Here is a 16080-nt window from a genome sequence, read left to right as displayed (position 1 = left end):
AGACACGTACATAAAAATAGCTGCACACAGATTAAAAAAAAGCTCACGCGCTAGCACTCACGCACGCCAATCAGTAAGATTACTGATTAGACTCAAACTGTGTCAGTGTAACTATTAGCGCACTCAGAATTCCTATGAGTTAAAATTTATTATCCTTAGGCTGTGGAATCTTTAAATTGTGGAGTCGCTTAACACTGTTAATCACTTGCTCTTTATGCTGTTTGGCGTTCAAGTAGACCTGTTTGGTAGCGTTAGCAAGTTGAGAAATGAATTTTAAGGAACGTCTCCTGCTGTTCCTGACGTGCACTCCTGTACTCTTCATTCAACCAGAGTTGATCTCCCGGTTTGATGGTAATGGTATCGTGGAGGTTATTTGCCCGGCCATGATATTGAACATTGTGTTGGAGTGCAATTCTGCTGCTACTGTTGTTGCTGATGGTAGTCCATAGGGACTCGTGTATGCCTGGTTTGAGGTCGCGAGATCTGTTTGAAAACTGCCCCATTTAGCTACGGTGATTTTGCCACAGAATACGATATAAGGAATCATGAATGGGTGAAAGGGAACTGTGCAAGGGACTCCGTAAACAGTAGGAAAACAGGCCAGAGTTAAATCATTAGGAGGGATAAAGGAGTAAATTGCAACAGGCGTCTCTGGTAGAAGGGAGCTCTGACAGTTCCTGATGAAATTCAAGTATTTATATGCAAATGGACATAAAATACATGAATCTCAATGTTACACTAGAATAGTCACTAGAATAAAAATAACCCATGCTGAAAAGTAGTTTATCTTATTAATATGAGTTTTCTGTTGTCCTTGTTTGCTGAGAACAAATGGTTAAATTCTGACTGCATACTGAAAACCTTGTAAGGTGAAACCATGTAGCAAAACAATTGCATTGCTGGCTTTCCATAGCAAAAGAATCGGTGCTTGCTCAGTACTGGAAGTATTCCAGTGTTGGAATCTCTTTATAGAGAGCATTTTTCTGAAGGCCAACTCTGAAATATTTTGAGGGCACGTGCTTCCTTTCAAAAATTTTCAGGAAGGGAGGTTGCACTGCAACTTTTAACACAGGTCAAAACTCGCAAAAAGATAAGCATCTATCTTGGTCTCAAACAGTAACAGAAACTCTCTCACACAGTTCTACCCTGCGTAATTTGAACACACGGCTGGCGATAACGTCAACAGAAACATGAAAAAGAACATGGAGTGTTGCTATGCATGTACCGTTAATGTTAAGAATGATTAGGCTCTTCGATTAGCGAATATCAGAGTCAAACTTGCACAATCCTTTCCCATGATTTTCACTGCATGTTATCAGAGTGGGAGGAGGATATTCCCTTTCTAACTCTGGAACACATCACACATTTTCAGAGAGGCTTCGATGTTTCCAAGTATTCTGAGTTATCCACGGAAATATCATCATTAAAGGCCTTTTTTTTATTTCTTACGGTAACCACAAAGAACGGAATCAAATGTAAAGTTGCTTTTATGGCACCAACTCAAATGAAGAATTGTGTCATTCTCCCTAAGTACACCAAGTTATCCATTCAAAGTACCTGCTTGAAATATGAAAATTCACAATGCAAAGATTGTGTCATCTGACCCTCACATCCACTGGGTAACCGTTGTGCATGATAACCAGTGGTGAAGAGCTTAATTGGGTGGGAACTTTGGTCTAAATATAAGGTAAACATCATTAAGCCGTTGAATTAATTATTTTATTAATTTTAGCAGAAATTTTGACGTTGATACATTCATTTATGCGTATTTTTGCTTCTCAAATTCATAATTTAGCCTATCAAAAATAACAAGATTTTTATGGCAAAAAATGCTTTCTTACATCATCATATGGTACACTTACTATCGCTGCTTGATTACTTCTGATAGTCAACAGGACTTTTGCCATTGGCTTCAGGACGTATATTTACCCTCACAAATTCCCCAACAGCCTGTCTTTGGAGAAACCTATCCTTGGTATGCAACAAGCCTGTGTGAAGGGCGAATGGATTATTTTCCAAAATAATCTGCCTGGACGCTAGTGAAAAAAAAACATACTGGCTGACTCGTGACTGAAAAAATCCTGCTTTCATGCCTTGCCGCTCCCAACCCAGACCCACACTGTCCACTATATTTAAAATGCACCCAAATGGAAGGAAAGCAAAGATGTTCCGGAGAATAAGGTAGCATGGTAATGCTCCATCTGTTCACTAATTGAGTCCAGTCTCTTTGATCCTTTAGCCATAAGGTCAAAATGATTTCGAGAGTTAAAACCAAGTTTTGGAACTTGGGTTTCAGCAGTTTCTCAGACGTAATGTTATGGCGTCAAATCTTGGTGGCAACATCATTTCACATGTATAAGAATCCGACTAGATTGAAACACCATAAAACATTCATATTGAATTATATCCAGCAGTTTGTTTCCTGATGTAAAAGTGTAGAACTATGTATGTGTAAAGGATATATAGAATGCGGATACATTCTCCATAATGTATCGTGAGGATAGTACACGTTGTATTATGAGAATAAGGATAAACTTAGCCAATCAGATTTCTGGATGATGTTGGAATTCTCACCCACAGGGTGCTCCTGCTACTCAGTCCATACTCATATACAGAACAAAGATTGATCCATTGAAGTAATCTCTGGAAATCCAGTGAGAGGGTGATAGGAAAATGGAACTGAGGCCAACAATCAACTATTAATTCCCCGAACGGCCTGTCTAACCGTGATCCTAATTCTCATGTTTGACAGAGGCATTAGTGAGGATTAGGTTTAAAACAATTGGTGATTTGTCATGGAACTTCCCAAGAGCTCAAATTTAATTGGGAACAGACATGGAACACCACAGCCAAAAATTCCCAATATATATCTCAAAAGATCGCTATTAATGGGAGGGATCATGGTAAATTTGTTTGATCTGGTATCTATTACAGAGACATGTCTGCAAGATGATAAAAACTGAGACGTGAATATTTAAGGTTTATGACATTTCAGGAAAGATAGGAAGCTAGGAAAAGGTAGCAGAATAGAATTGACATTGCTCCAAAAGCAAGACTAATGACTCCAGTTATGAAGATCAAGATGTAGATTCAGTTTGAGTAGAGACGAGAAAAAGATAAAGCAAGAAGTTTCTTGTGGAAGTGGATGTATAGGCCCCTTAACAGTGACCACATGGTAGGACAGGATTGTTTGGAGAAACAGTGGAAATTTGTGAAAACGTACAGTGATAATCCTGTGCAATTTAAATCTATATATAGTTTCGATGAACCAGATTGACAAACGTAGCCTGGGTGATGTGGTGCGAAGAGTGTTTTCAGATATTTTCTTAGAGCTTGCTGTTAGCATGTTCAAGAGCCAACCAGAGAGCAGGTTATGTACACAGATCTGGTTATGTACGGTCTATGTATGATCTATGTAAATCTGGAGTCTCATTACACATTTACATCATTCATGAAAGATCTCATAGTAAAAGTGCAGCTAGGTAACAATAATCATAATAAGATTGAATATCACATTCATTTTGAGGGAAAGAAGAGTGGATCTAATGAACATTGCTCACACTTGAAAAGGGGATAGTAAGGGGGCATGCTGGTTAAAGTGAACTGAGATTAGGTTATGATCAGCAGAAATGCAGTTACAGACGTTATATGAAATATTTCAGAGCACTCAGAAAATGCATAATCCATTGAGTAAGAAAGAGTTCAAGGGAACCATATACATACATGGCTAAGTGAGGAAGGTATTAAATAGCATCTTCTCAAAGAGCGTGTTCTGAATAAAAGTCACTGGACTCAAAATGTTAACTCTGCTTTCTCACCACGGATACTGCCAGATATGCTGAGTTTTCCCAGCAATTTCCGTTTTTGTATCAAATAATATCAAATTGAAAGAAATACTGTATAATTTGACAAAGATGAATGGTAAGTCAGAACATTGAACAAAATGTAAACAGCAGCAAACCATGACTAAAGGATTAATAGAAGAGGATAAATTATAATAGGAGGTAAAGCTAGACAGAAACATAAAAACAGTAAAATTTTTACAGGTATTTTAGAAAAAGGAAACCGTAGATAAAGTTGATCAGATGGGCCAATGGGCCGAGGAGTGACAGAGCGAGTTTAATTTAGATAAATGTGAGGTGCTGCATTTTGAAAAGTCAAATCAGGGAAAGATTTACAATCACTTATAAACTTAATGGGATGGTCCTGAGAGTGTTGCTGGACAATGAGGCCTTGGAGTGCAGTTTCATTGTTCTTTGAAAATGGAGTCACAGATAGATAGGATAGTGAAGTAGGTGTTTCGTATACTCGCCTTCATTGGTCAATGCATTTAATATAGGAGATGTTATTGCTGTACAAGCATTGATTGGGCCACTTTTGGAACAGCGAATGCAATTCTGGTCTCTCTGCTATAGGAAGGATGTCGTGAAACTTGAAAGGGTTCAGAAAAGTTTTACGAGGATATCGCCAGGGCTGGGGGGATTGAGCTATAGGGAGAGGCTGAACAGCCTGGGCTATTTTCCCTGAGGCATCAGAAGCTGAGGGGTCACTTTTTTAGAAGTTTATAAAATCATAAGGGGCATGGATAGGGTAAATAGTCAAGGTCTTTTTCCCAGGGTAGAGGAATCTAAAACTAGAGGGCATAGGTTTAAGGTGAAAGGCGAGAGTTTAAAGGGACTAAGGGGCAACTTTTTCACACAGAGGGTGGTGCGTGTATAGAATGAGCTGCCAGAGGAAGTAATGGAGGCTGGTATGATTACAGTATTCAAAAGGCATTTGGATGCGTGTATGAATAGGAAGAGTTTAGAGGGGTATGGGCGAAATGCTGGCAATTGAGACTCGATTAATTTAGGATATTTGGTCGGCATACAAGATTTGGACCGAACGGTTTGTATCCATGCTGTACAGCTCCATGACTCTATGACTCTAAATTCCGTCAATAATGTGGGTTCCTGATATCACAGCAAAAACAAAGATTAGAAAGACATTTCAGAATTGAAACTTCCTAACGATGATTAAAAGTTTATAATCTGGCCCAGGGCCTGCTTGTTCAATCTCCCGACGCAAAAGATTAATCTAAATCGCCTTCAAGTAAGGCGGAAATCGGTAAAATAGCGCTGCAAATGACGCAGTGGTTTCCAGAAAAGCGATTGGACCACTGAAAGTACGATGATTTCCTAACAGTTCGGACGGTCCTGGTGCTTTGAAGGCATCATGCACCATACTTACAACAAAATGTGTACCAAATCGCTTCACCGTCCAACATTCGAATCCTGACTTTGATTATATAGCATTTCTTTTAAAAAAAACGAACCAGCAGAATTAGCGAAACATGGATACATTACTTTATTCCCGGACCACGACATGTCAGGGACGAGGTGACCTCCTGCCAGACCACTGAAAATGATTTTCGACCGATGTTCCGTCTGATATTTATGTCCTTTTAGTTTGGAATGTTGTCTAGTCTTTGCAGTCGCGGGCACAGGATTTTCGCGGGATTTTCACATTTGGCCACCGGAAATGGCATCTTCAAACTCAGGTCGCCGAGATCTCGAGTGCCCGTCCACACACTCTGACATTATTGAGGTGTATTCTCCGCCATCTAAATTCCTGTTCTGTCTACCCGAGCTTCTTGTTTGTTGTATGTTCAACTGGGCATAATGCAGTGAAGGCTTCTTAGCCACACGTTCCTGGAATGATTAAAATGTTAAAATTATCAGTGACTTTAAAAACTAATATTTCCTTTAGCACTTTCCGCCATCATTGACTTTGGATTAAAATTGAAACATTTTCCTGTTTTAACTCAGACTTTACAAGCCCTCGGTTTCAAGGGAGACTTTTTTTGAAAATTAGTTCAGAGTATCTTTATAGAAACACAGAAAGATGGAAGATAGGAGCAGGAGCAAACCATTCGGCCCTTCTAGCCTGCTTCGCTATTCATCACGATCATATTTGATCGCCAAACTCAATAGCCTAATCCTGCTTTCTCCACATAACCTATGATCCCATTTACCCGAAGTCTTGTATCTAGCCGCCCCTTGAATACATTCAATGTTTTGGCATCACCTACTGGCTCATCATTTTTGGGTGAAGACATGTCTCCTCCCCTCCGGCCCTAAGTGGTCTACCCCGAATCCTCAGACTGTAACCCCTGGTTCTGGACACACCCATTACCGAGAACATACTCCCTGCATCTACCCTGTCTAGTGCTGATAGAATTTTATAAGTCTCTATGAGATCTCCCCTTACTCGTCTGAACTCCAATTAAAGCAAACCTAAACTAGTCAATCTTTCCTCATACATCAGTCCTGCCATCTCCAGACTCAGCCCAGTAAACTTTCGCTGCACTCCCTCGACAGCATCTTTCCTCAGAAAATGAAACAAAAACTACGCACAATATTCTGCGTGCTGCCTCACCAAGGTTCTGTGAAACTGCAACAATGCATCCCTGCTCCTGTATTCGAAACCTCTCATAATGAAGGCCAACATACCATCTGCCTTCTTTACTGCCTGCTGCATCTGCATGCCTACCTTCAGTGACTGGTGCACAAGGGCATCCAAGTCCCGCTTCACACTCCTCTTTCCCAATTTACAGCCAGTCAGATTGTAATCTGCCTTCTTGTTGTTTTTTGCTTTTAAAGTGAATAACCTCACAATTGTACTGCTTCTGCCGTTGATTTGCCCAATCACCAAACCTGTCCAGATCATGCTGAAGGATCTCTGCATCCTCGTCACGGTGCACCCTCCCACCCAACTTGGTATAATCTGCCAATTTTTAAATGTTGCATTTTGTTCCCCCATACAAATTATTATTTTTTTTTTGTGAATAGCTGGAGTCCGAGGGCAGATTTCCGTTGCACTCCTCTAGTTACTGCCTGCCAATTTGAAATGGACCCATTAATTTCTATTCTTTGTTTCCTCTCTGCCAACCGGTTTTCTATCAAAGTCAAAACATTACCCCAATCCCATGCGTTTTAATGTTACACAAAATCTCTTATGTGGGACTTTGTCAGATGCTTTCTGAAAGTCCAAATTTACCACAATGACTGGCTTCCCCTTGTCAACTCTACTAGTTACATCTTTATAGAATTCCAACAGACTTTTCAGACAAGATTTTCATTGCAAAACGAGCATTAAATCTCCGTCCTAATTGCCCTTTGTAAGTTAGATACAACTGAAAAGCTTCCTAGGCCATTTGAGATAGCTATTAAGGGTCAAGACATATGTTTTCCATACTGCATGAGTTTTCTCTTGTTTACAACAGTCAACAACTGCTTCGTGTTCATCATTCGATGAGTTTTTTTTATAGTTTTATCACATCATTAAAACTGAACATTGTGCTCCAATTTCATATTGCATTCTCAGAGAATAAGAAATCATCACTTCCAGTCACAACGCCACTTTGCCACCACTTCAGTGCATCAAACATTATTGGACCTTTCTGATCACAGCAAGATTTTTAAACCAGTCTTTGTTCAACTCATTACAACACAACCTCAGGAACTTTGTGCCCCTAACCTGGTATGATGTGTAATTCAAAATTAAATATTAGTAAAATATTAACCACAGAAAACTATTGTTAAACAATGTGCTCGTGTTTGTCAAGATAGAAATTCCACGTAATTATCGGAATTGCTATCGAGTTAAATCCATTTTCATGGAAGGTAACAGATGTAAGGAATAGTTGTGAAAGCCCATAGGGTATTCAATGACATGTTATGTTTCCTTGACTCTCCACCAGGGAGGCACCAGGAAGTCAATAAATAAATTGGTTTGGAGTCCCCCCCTAGGAAACATAAAATTGCACCACAACAATTTGACGTGTAAAACATTTGATAGTTCTTACTTGTGCCGTTGGTTTTACATCCCTGGAACCTGTGGTAACATGAACACAACAGAATTATATTTCATTGGAAAAAAAATCGCCGTATAACAGCAATGTATATATAGGTACATATACAGCAATAAAAATAAATGATGAAATCTTCTCTCTGATACCATACCCAACACAGCAATCATTGAAATGATTTCTGTTCCTATTAAATTCTACCAAACATAAACAAAAGCAGATAACATAGATAAATAAACTATCATTCTTTGAATCTGAATGCCATCGTGATGTCACAGCAAACTGCCAAGACGCAGCACTAACAAGTGGTCTGCTTCTCTGTGACACTGAACAAGATTTTTTTTCTTAATTTCCCATCAAACAGAAAAGCTTGCTTTGCTATTTTGACTAATGTGCAACTAACATTTTATCACTTGGAAATCGTGCATGAGGGAGACTCATTAAGCATAGAAATATAGAAAGTTGGAAAAGGAGTAGGCCATTCCACCCTTCTGGTTTGAACTGCCACTCAATATGATCATGGCTCATCATGCAACTAATTTCTCTGTTCCTTCTTTCTCCCCATACATTCTCTCCCTTTAGATATATAAAAAAATCTATTGCTGTTTGAAAATATTGCATTTTTTGACTCAGTCTCTTTCTGTGGTACAGAATTCCACAGGCTCGCCACTCTCTGGGTGAAGAGACTTCTCATCTCAATCCTAAATTGCCTACCCTGTATGCCTAGACTGTGACCCCTGCTTCTTGACTTCCCAACCATTCAATGGTTGGGAATGGCTGAATCTGCTCATGACAGTATCAGTAAAAGTGACAGTCCTCATGGACTCTTCACTTTGAGGGCACGGTCCACCGTATTGTGTGGCACTATCACCGTGCTAAATGCAACAGACTTTAAAAAGATCTAGTAGCTCAGGAATGGGCATCCAGGAAACCCTTTGAGCCATCATCAGGGTCAGAATTGTAATCTCACACAATCTGGCCTGGAATATCCCACATTCAACCATTGCCATCAAGCAAGGGGTCCAACCCTGGTTTAATGGAAATTTCAGGAGTAGCATCAGACATCCAAACAAATGGGGTGCCCACTTAGTGAAGTTCGCAAACAGGAATACTTGTGTGCTAAACAGCTCAAGCAGCAACTGATAAACAGGGTTAAGTGATCTCACAACCATTTGATCAGATCTAAGATTAGCAGTCTTGCCATATCCAGTCATGAAGGTTCGTGGACAATTAAATAACACACTGGAGAAGGACGAGGCTACGCAAATATTTCCATCTTCAATGATAGAAGAGATCAGTACATTAGTGCAAAAGATAAGGCTGAAGCATTCGCATCGATCTTCAGCTAGAAGTGCCGAGTGGAAGATCCATTTCCGCAAGTACCAGTGATCCCAGCATCACAGATGTTAGTTTTCAGCCAATTCGAGCCACTCCACGTGATGTCAAGAAACTGTTGGAGGCACTGTATACTGCAAAGGCTAGGGCCCTGCAATCTTCCTCAACTGAAGAGTTGGACTCCAGAACTTGTCACCCCTCTTACTGAGCTGCTCCAGTGCAGTCACTGCATTGTCATTTCCCTGACAGTGTGGAAAATTGCCCAAGTGTGTCCTGTACGCAAAAAATAGTACAAATATGTCAGGAGATCTTAGATATCTGTAAGAATAATATGGTTGTAATGGTGGAGGATTTTAATTTCCAAAGTTAGATTCAGGGCTCTCAAAAGAAGCTGTGCACCATTAATGGTACAAACAGTGAGGATTGGAAACATGTGAGCAGTCATTGTTTTTTGAAACTGAGCAAGATGAGAGCTCAGGAAATAGCTCGGGGCATACTGTTAAGGGAGGTTAAGCACGTACAAGAAAACTTTCTTCTTCAATATGCGGATGCACCTACTAGAGAAGGAACAATACTTGACTTTCTGTTGGCAAGGCAGGACAAGAGACGGAGGTGTCAGTGGAGGAGCACTTTCGGGCAAGCGATCATAATTCTATTAGTTTCGAAGTAGTCTTGCAAAAGGATAGAAGTGATAAAAAAAAGTTAAAAGCTCTAAATTGAAGTGAGGCCAATATTGTCTGTTTTAGACAGGAAGTTTCAAAAGTTGATTGGGGAAAGCTATTCGCAGGTTGGGAAGTGGGAGGCATTTAAGAATGATATAACATGAGTTCAGAGACAATATATTCCTGTTAGCGTGAAGGACGAGACTGGTAGATGCAGGGAATGCTGGATGACTGGAGAAATTGAAGCTCTGATCAAGAAAAAGAAGGAAGTATACATCAGGTATAGACAGCTGGGATTGAGTGAATCCCGAGAAAAGTGTAAGGGCGGTAGAAGTATTTTTGAGAGGGAAACCAGGAAGGCAAAAGGAGACAAGAGATAGCTTTGGCCAATACACTTAACGAGAATCCAAAGAGATGTTATAAATATACTAGTTGCAAAAGAGTAACTAGGGACAGAATATGGCCCCTTAAATACCAGCGTGGCCGTCTACTTGTGGAACCACAGAAGATGGGTGAATACTATGAATATTTCGTGTCAATATTTGCTTGGAGAAGGACTTGAAAGCCAGGAAAATTTAGGGGATTGAGCTTTGATATCTTGAAAAGAATTCATATCTCTGACGAGGACGTGCTGGAGGTCTTAAAACACATAAAGGTAGATAAATCCCCGGGTCCTGGTTGGGTGTTTCTCGGAACTTTGTGGGAAGCTAGGGAAGAGACTGCTGAGCCTCTTGCTGAGATATTTGTATCATCGATAGCCACTTGTGAGGTGTGACAAGAATGGAGGATGGTTAATGTAATGCCATTATTTAAAAAACGCGGTGAGGAAAAGCCAAGAAACTATAGCCCGGTGAGCCTTACGTTGAGTGGCGGGTAAGTTGTTGGAGGGGATTCTGATGGATAGGATTTGCATGCAGTGAGAAAGGCAAGGACTGGTTAGGGATAGTCAGCATGGTTTTGTGCGCGGGAAATCCTGTCTCACAAACTTGACTGAAGTTTTTTGAAGAAGTGACAAAGAAGATTGATTAAGGCAGAAAAATAGGCATTTTTTATTTGGACTTCAACAAAATCTTTGACAAGGTTCCACATGGTAGTCTGGTTAGTAAGGTTAGGTCACATAGAATCCAGGGGGAGCCAGCAATTGGATCGAAATCGGCTTGACGGTAGGAGACGGGCTGGGGGGTGGAGCGTTAGTTTTTTTGGACTGGAGGCCTGTGACCAGTGGTATGCCACAAGGATCAGTGCTAGGTCCGCTGCTTTTTCTCATTTATATAAATAATTTGAATGTGAATACATGAGGTATGTTCAGTAAGTTTGCAGATGACACCGAAATAGGTGGTGCAGTGGACAGTGAAGAAGATTATCAGAGACTACCATGGGACCTTGATCAGATGGACCAATGAGTGGCAGTTGGAGTTTAATTTGGATAAATGTAAGGTGTTGCATTTGGTAAGGCAAATCAGGGCGGGACTTATACAATTAAATGGGGCGTGGCGGGGGGGAGGCGGCTGCGCTGGGGAGTGTTGCCAAACAACGAGAGCGGGCATAAATCCTTGAAAGTGGAGTCGCCGTTAAACAGGGTGGTGAAGACGGCTTATGGCAAGCTTGCCTTCATTGGTCATAAAATTGTGTTTAAGAGTTGGGATGTCATGTTGCAGCTGTTCAGGGCATTGGTGAAGCCACTTTTGGAATTATGCATACAATTCTGGTCGCCCTTCCAGAGGAAAAATGCTGTTAAACTTGAGAGGGTGCCGGGACTGGACGGTCTGAACAGGCTGGGGCTACTTTCACTGCAGGGTCGGAAACAGCAGGGTGACCTTACTGAGGTTTGTAAAACCATGAGGGGCCTAAGCAACGTTATTTTCTTTGTTATCCGAGCCCAAACTATCTCTGCAGATATTCCTCAGGTTTGTCCAAGGCGGAACCATCTTCAACCGTTTCACCAGAAGTGGATAAATTCATTGATGATTCTACAATGGTCGGCATTATTGTCGGGTGCTCAAATAATCGTCTGTGTGTTGATTGCGGAAATGGAATAAGGCACAACAACCTGCTCAGCTTCATAAAATCCCGACAGTGTGGAAACAGGCCCACACTACACCTCCGAAGAGCATCCCACGCAGACCTATTCGCCGACTGCTGTATTTCCCATGTCTAGCCCACCTACTCTATCCCGAGGCTGGACTCGAACCCAGATCTTTGGTACTCTGAAGTAGCACTACTGATCACTGAGCCACCATACCACCATGCCACCCACTGCTGCTCTTTTCTCTCCCACCTATCCGCTGCCCCGACATCACTGCCCAATCCTCACCACTGCCTACCTGCACTCACCTATCATCATCCCACCTACCTTCCCCAGCCCCACCCCTCCTCTATTTATTTCGGAGCTCCCTTCCTCCTCCCGCATTTCTAAAGAAGGCTCCCGACCCGGGATGTCAACTTTCCTGCTCCTCTGATGCTGCCTGGCCTGCTGTGCTCTTCCAGCTCCTCACTGTGTTATCTCTGACTCCAGCATCAGCAGTTCTTACTACCTCTTACTGTTCGACTAGGTTTGCTTAAGTGCAGCGAAAATACAAACCTGACGTTGCCCGCAGCACTCGAACTGTCAAGAATATAATTAGCAGACCTATCAACGCCAGAGCGCCCAGCAAAATTGGTGTGATGTCCGTCTTTTTTTCCACTATGACACCTGCAATTAATAGTATGACCGCAGAGGTTGCAATTCATATTGAAAACAACTGATCGATTAAATCACGCAGTTTCTGTTTAAAACAAAAGTTCACAGGTCAGTGAGACATATTTGTTTTCCTGCCAGAAATGCATTGCATCAGTAAAATCTTGACGCTCCCTCCAGGCGCCATCCAGAACCAATAACAAGATCAACGGGCAAAATAAGTAAGGGAGTTGTGGATCGGGTACTGAAATTTAAGGTAACATGGAGAAGAGCGAAAACAAATACACGCCAAATCCGAAAGCGCGCTGAGAAACAGCGCTTGAAGTTAAGTGAATTGAGATTTACCCGCATACGCGCTGCTGGTGTAGTGGTATCATGCAAGATTCCCATTCTTGCGACCCGGGTTCGATTCCCGGGCAGCGCACGCGATTTTTGTAGAAAAATAAAACGAAGAACTACGGATTCTGGAGATCGGAAGGGGAAACAGAAATCGCTGGTGAAACTCTGCAAAGCAGATTCAGCGTACTCGAAAAGTTAACTCTGCTCTCTTTCCACAGGTGCAGCCAGACAAACTGCGTTCGGCCAGCAATTCCTGATTTTCTGGAAGATCGGGCAGTGATTTCAACCTCAGATCTTCTTAACTGTGATGTGCGAAACAGAATCAGTGGCAGTATCAGGAATTCCTTAGAAAGAATCAGTATCAGAAAGGGGAATGCCAAAGGTCAAAACACGGTGGGCAGGTGTATTACTGCGGCAAACTAGGAGAGGTGTTTGGGAGCAACTCAATGGAAAGTCGTCTCTGCAACTGTGGCAACATCAAAAGCTGTTTCTACTCTTGCACTCGTCATCACTAACACTTCTGCGATTACTCAACTCCCTTCTTTTCTGTCAGTTGCTAATAAACAAGTTGGACTTCAACAGATCTTCCGTGTCTTCAAGACAATGTTAGCCTCGCGTTTCATGAGAGTTCACTGACTTCTAGAGTCAGAACAGAATTTTCTTGCATTTCCCTTTCATGGGGAAAAGAAGCTTCAAATTTAATCATGCATACTAAAAAATGGTTTCTTGAATTGCTACTTACATTCGACATCTTTATTGTTGATACGCCCACTTCCTATCTTTTCGCATTCATTTTCTGTAGATATTTTACAGCACATTTTCCCGTTTCCGAACGCTGCCTGGATTGTTACTGCAGTTATAAAATGAGAGAACTGTAATATAACACGACATGTATGATTTTTAATTCCTCCGATTTTATCATTCATATTAAACACTTACATTTCTAAAATATGGAAAATGAAGAACGACAAGCCTGCCATCTCTATTTCGTAAAGTTTTTTTGATGAACATTGGTCAATTATAAACCTATAGTATGTAAGTGCAGCGGTTTAACACTAAGTTACACTGATTTACTAAGAAAAAATGGGTCGTCTGTTTTCCATTTTCAAGGTGATTGGTGTGGATATCCTTGCATTTTATTCCATTTGAAGATGTGCATTACGACCAGAAAAATTTAACACTTCCTACATCAACTCTAACATTTCATAAGATCATGGCGGATCCAATTATGCACTCGATCCCACTATCCTAATTTCCACGATGCCATTTTACTCTCATTTCATCCAGAACTAACTCAGGCTGGAAATGATTCAATGTCACCACTGCTCGCTGCGTCAGAAAAACCCACAGATTAACAACTTTTTGAGAGAATAACGTTCTCCTCAGTGCCATTTTTGAACATTTGACCCCTTATGTTTCTTTTTAATGCGAGCGCTGGTCCTAGAAAGGAAAACATATCCTCAGCATCCATTAGAACTGCATATGTTTAAATAAGATCATATGGCATTATTTCAAACTGCAATGTGTGTACCGCTAACTTGCCAAGCCTTCGCGGAATCTCAGAATTGTTAGCATGCCAAAAGGTACCATTCACCTTATCATATCTGTACTGGTTCTTTGAGCATTTGAACTTAAATTCAGTCTCTTTCTGTGCACAATTTTCTACTTGAACAAACATCCGGTGCCCTCTTGAATGCTCAACTGAATCTGCCTCAACTACTTGGCGTGTGAACAATAGTTTTTCTCTCCTCGCATTTGCATGTATCATCAAATAATTTAAACCTGTGCCCTCTCGGTCTCAATCCATTTCCACACAGGAACAATACCTTGCTATCAACTTTATCCAGACACCTCACAGAGTCATTGAGTCAAATGGCACGGAAACAGACTTTTTGGTCCAACTAGTCCATGCCGAACAGAATCCCAAACTAAACAAATCCCACCTGCTTGATGCTAGCCCGTATTCTTTCAAACGTTTCCTATTCGTGTACTTATCCAAATGTCTTTTAAACACTATAATTGCACCCACATACACCACTGCCTCAGTAAGTTCATTCCGCATGTAAACAACCCTCCCTGCATAAAAAATTGCCTCCATGTCTTTTCTAAACCTCTCTCTCACCTTAAAAATGTGTCCCCAACTTTTATATCCCCCATTCTAGGGGGGGGGGGGGGAAAGCAGCGACCATTAACCTATCTATACCCCTCATTATTTTATAAACTTCTACAAGGTCGCCTTTCAATCTCCTATATGTTTTTGGAACTTCTATGAAATCTGCTCTTAAACTTTTTGCCTCCAAGGAAAATAAGATCAACACCGCAAGTCTTTCCAAAAAGTGAAGTTTCCTATCCTATTAGCCTAAACCTCTTCTGCACATTTTCCTATACATTCACATTTCTTCAATACGTGACGCTCAGAATTGTACCGCAACTGATCTCCAACCATTGTTCTGAATATGTTCATCATAAACTCCATACATTTGTACTCTATGAAACCTAACATACAGCATGCTTTATTAACAGTTCTCTGTCTTCATGTCCTTCCAATTTTAATGACTTATATGCATTTGCATCCTGGTTCTCTGCTCTGACACACTTTGGAATGTTTCAATTTATGTTACTCCATGTTCCTTGTACTAAAGTGTATCACCTCACAGTTCTCTGCAATAAACTTCAACTCCCACATAACTACACACTCAACCAACATGGTACTGTCCTGTTTAAGTGCTCCACTGCTCTTTTCATGTTTTAAATTTTCTCGAATTCCGTGACAAGATCAAGACCAAGATTAAGACCAAGATAATTTATTTTCTTCATCACACAAACTTACGCACCCAAAAATAGTCGAATGAACATTCGCTGAATTGCTGTAATGCAGTTATTAGCCTTTTTCATTGTGTCTGCTATTTTTTCACAATTTAATTGACTGTTGGAGCTGTTTTCCCATCTTTTGAACCAGCGAGCTGCTCCATGAAAAAAAAAGACATTACAACCACCGCTCAAAGCGTAGGATTTAGTTGTCAAACTAAACAGTAGAACAATTTTGTCTTGGAATTGGTGACTTCCTCGGAGTTTTGTAACTGTTTACAGGATGTGCCGAGGCAAGCGACTCCCATGGAACGGTAAAAATTTGAAGTTTTGCTTAATTTAACAAATATCCCATCGTTAACATAGACGATTGCAATAATTCTCAAATTGTAAAAACGTTCCGAAAGACA

The 16080-nt window shown here is 40.9% G+C and overlaps 1 non-coding gene across 1 annotated transcript; it reads left to right on the top strand.

Moving 5' to 3' along the window:
- The first annotated feature begins 12876 nt into the window (after window positions 1-12876).
- Window positions 12877-12947, top strand: trnag-ccc. The gene has a single exon. It is a non-coding gene; the product is annotated as a tRNA-Gly (tRNA).
- The last annotated feature ends 3133 nt before the right edge of the window (window positions 12948-16080 follow it).

The sequence above is a fragment of the Rhincodon typus genome, chromosome 35 (genome assembly GCF_021869965.1).
Source record: "Rhincodon typus isolate 14 chromosome 35, sRhiTyp1.1, whole genome shotgun sequence".
NCBI lineage: Eukaryota > Metazoa > Chordata > Chondrichthyes > Orectolobiformes > Rhincodontidae > Rhincodon > Rhincodon typus.
This window is presented reverse-complemented; position numbering and strand designations above follow the sequence as displayed.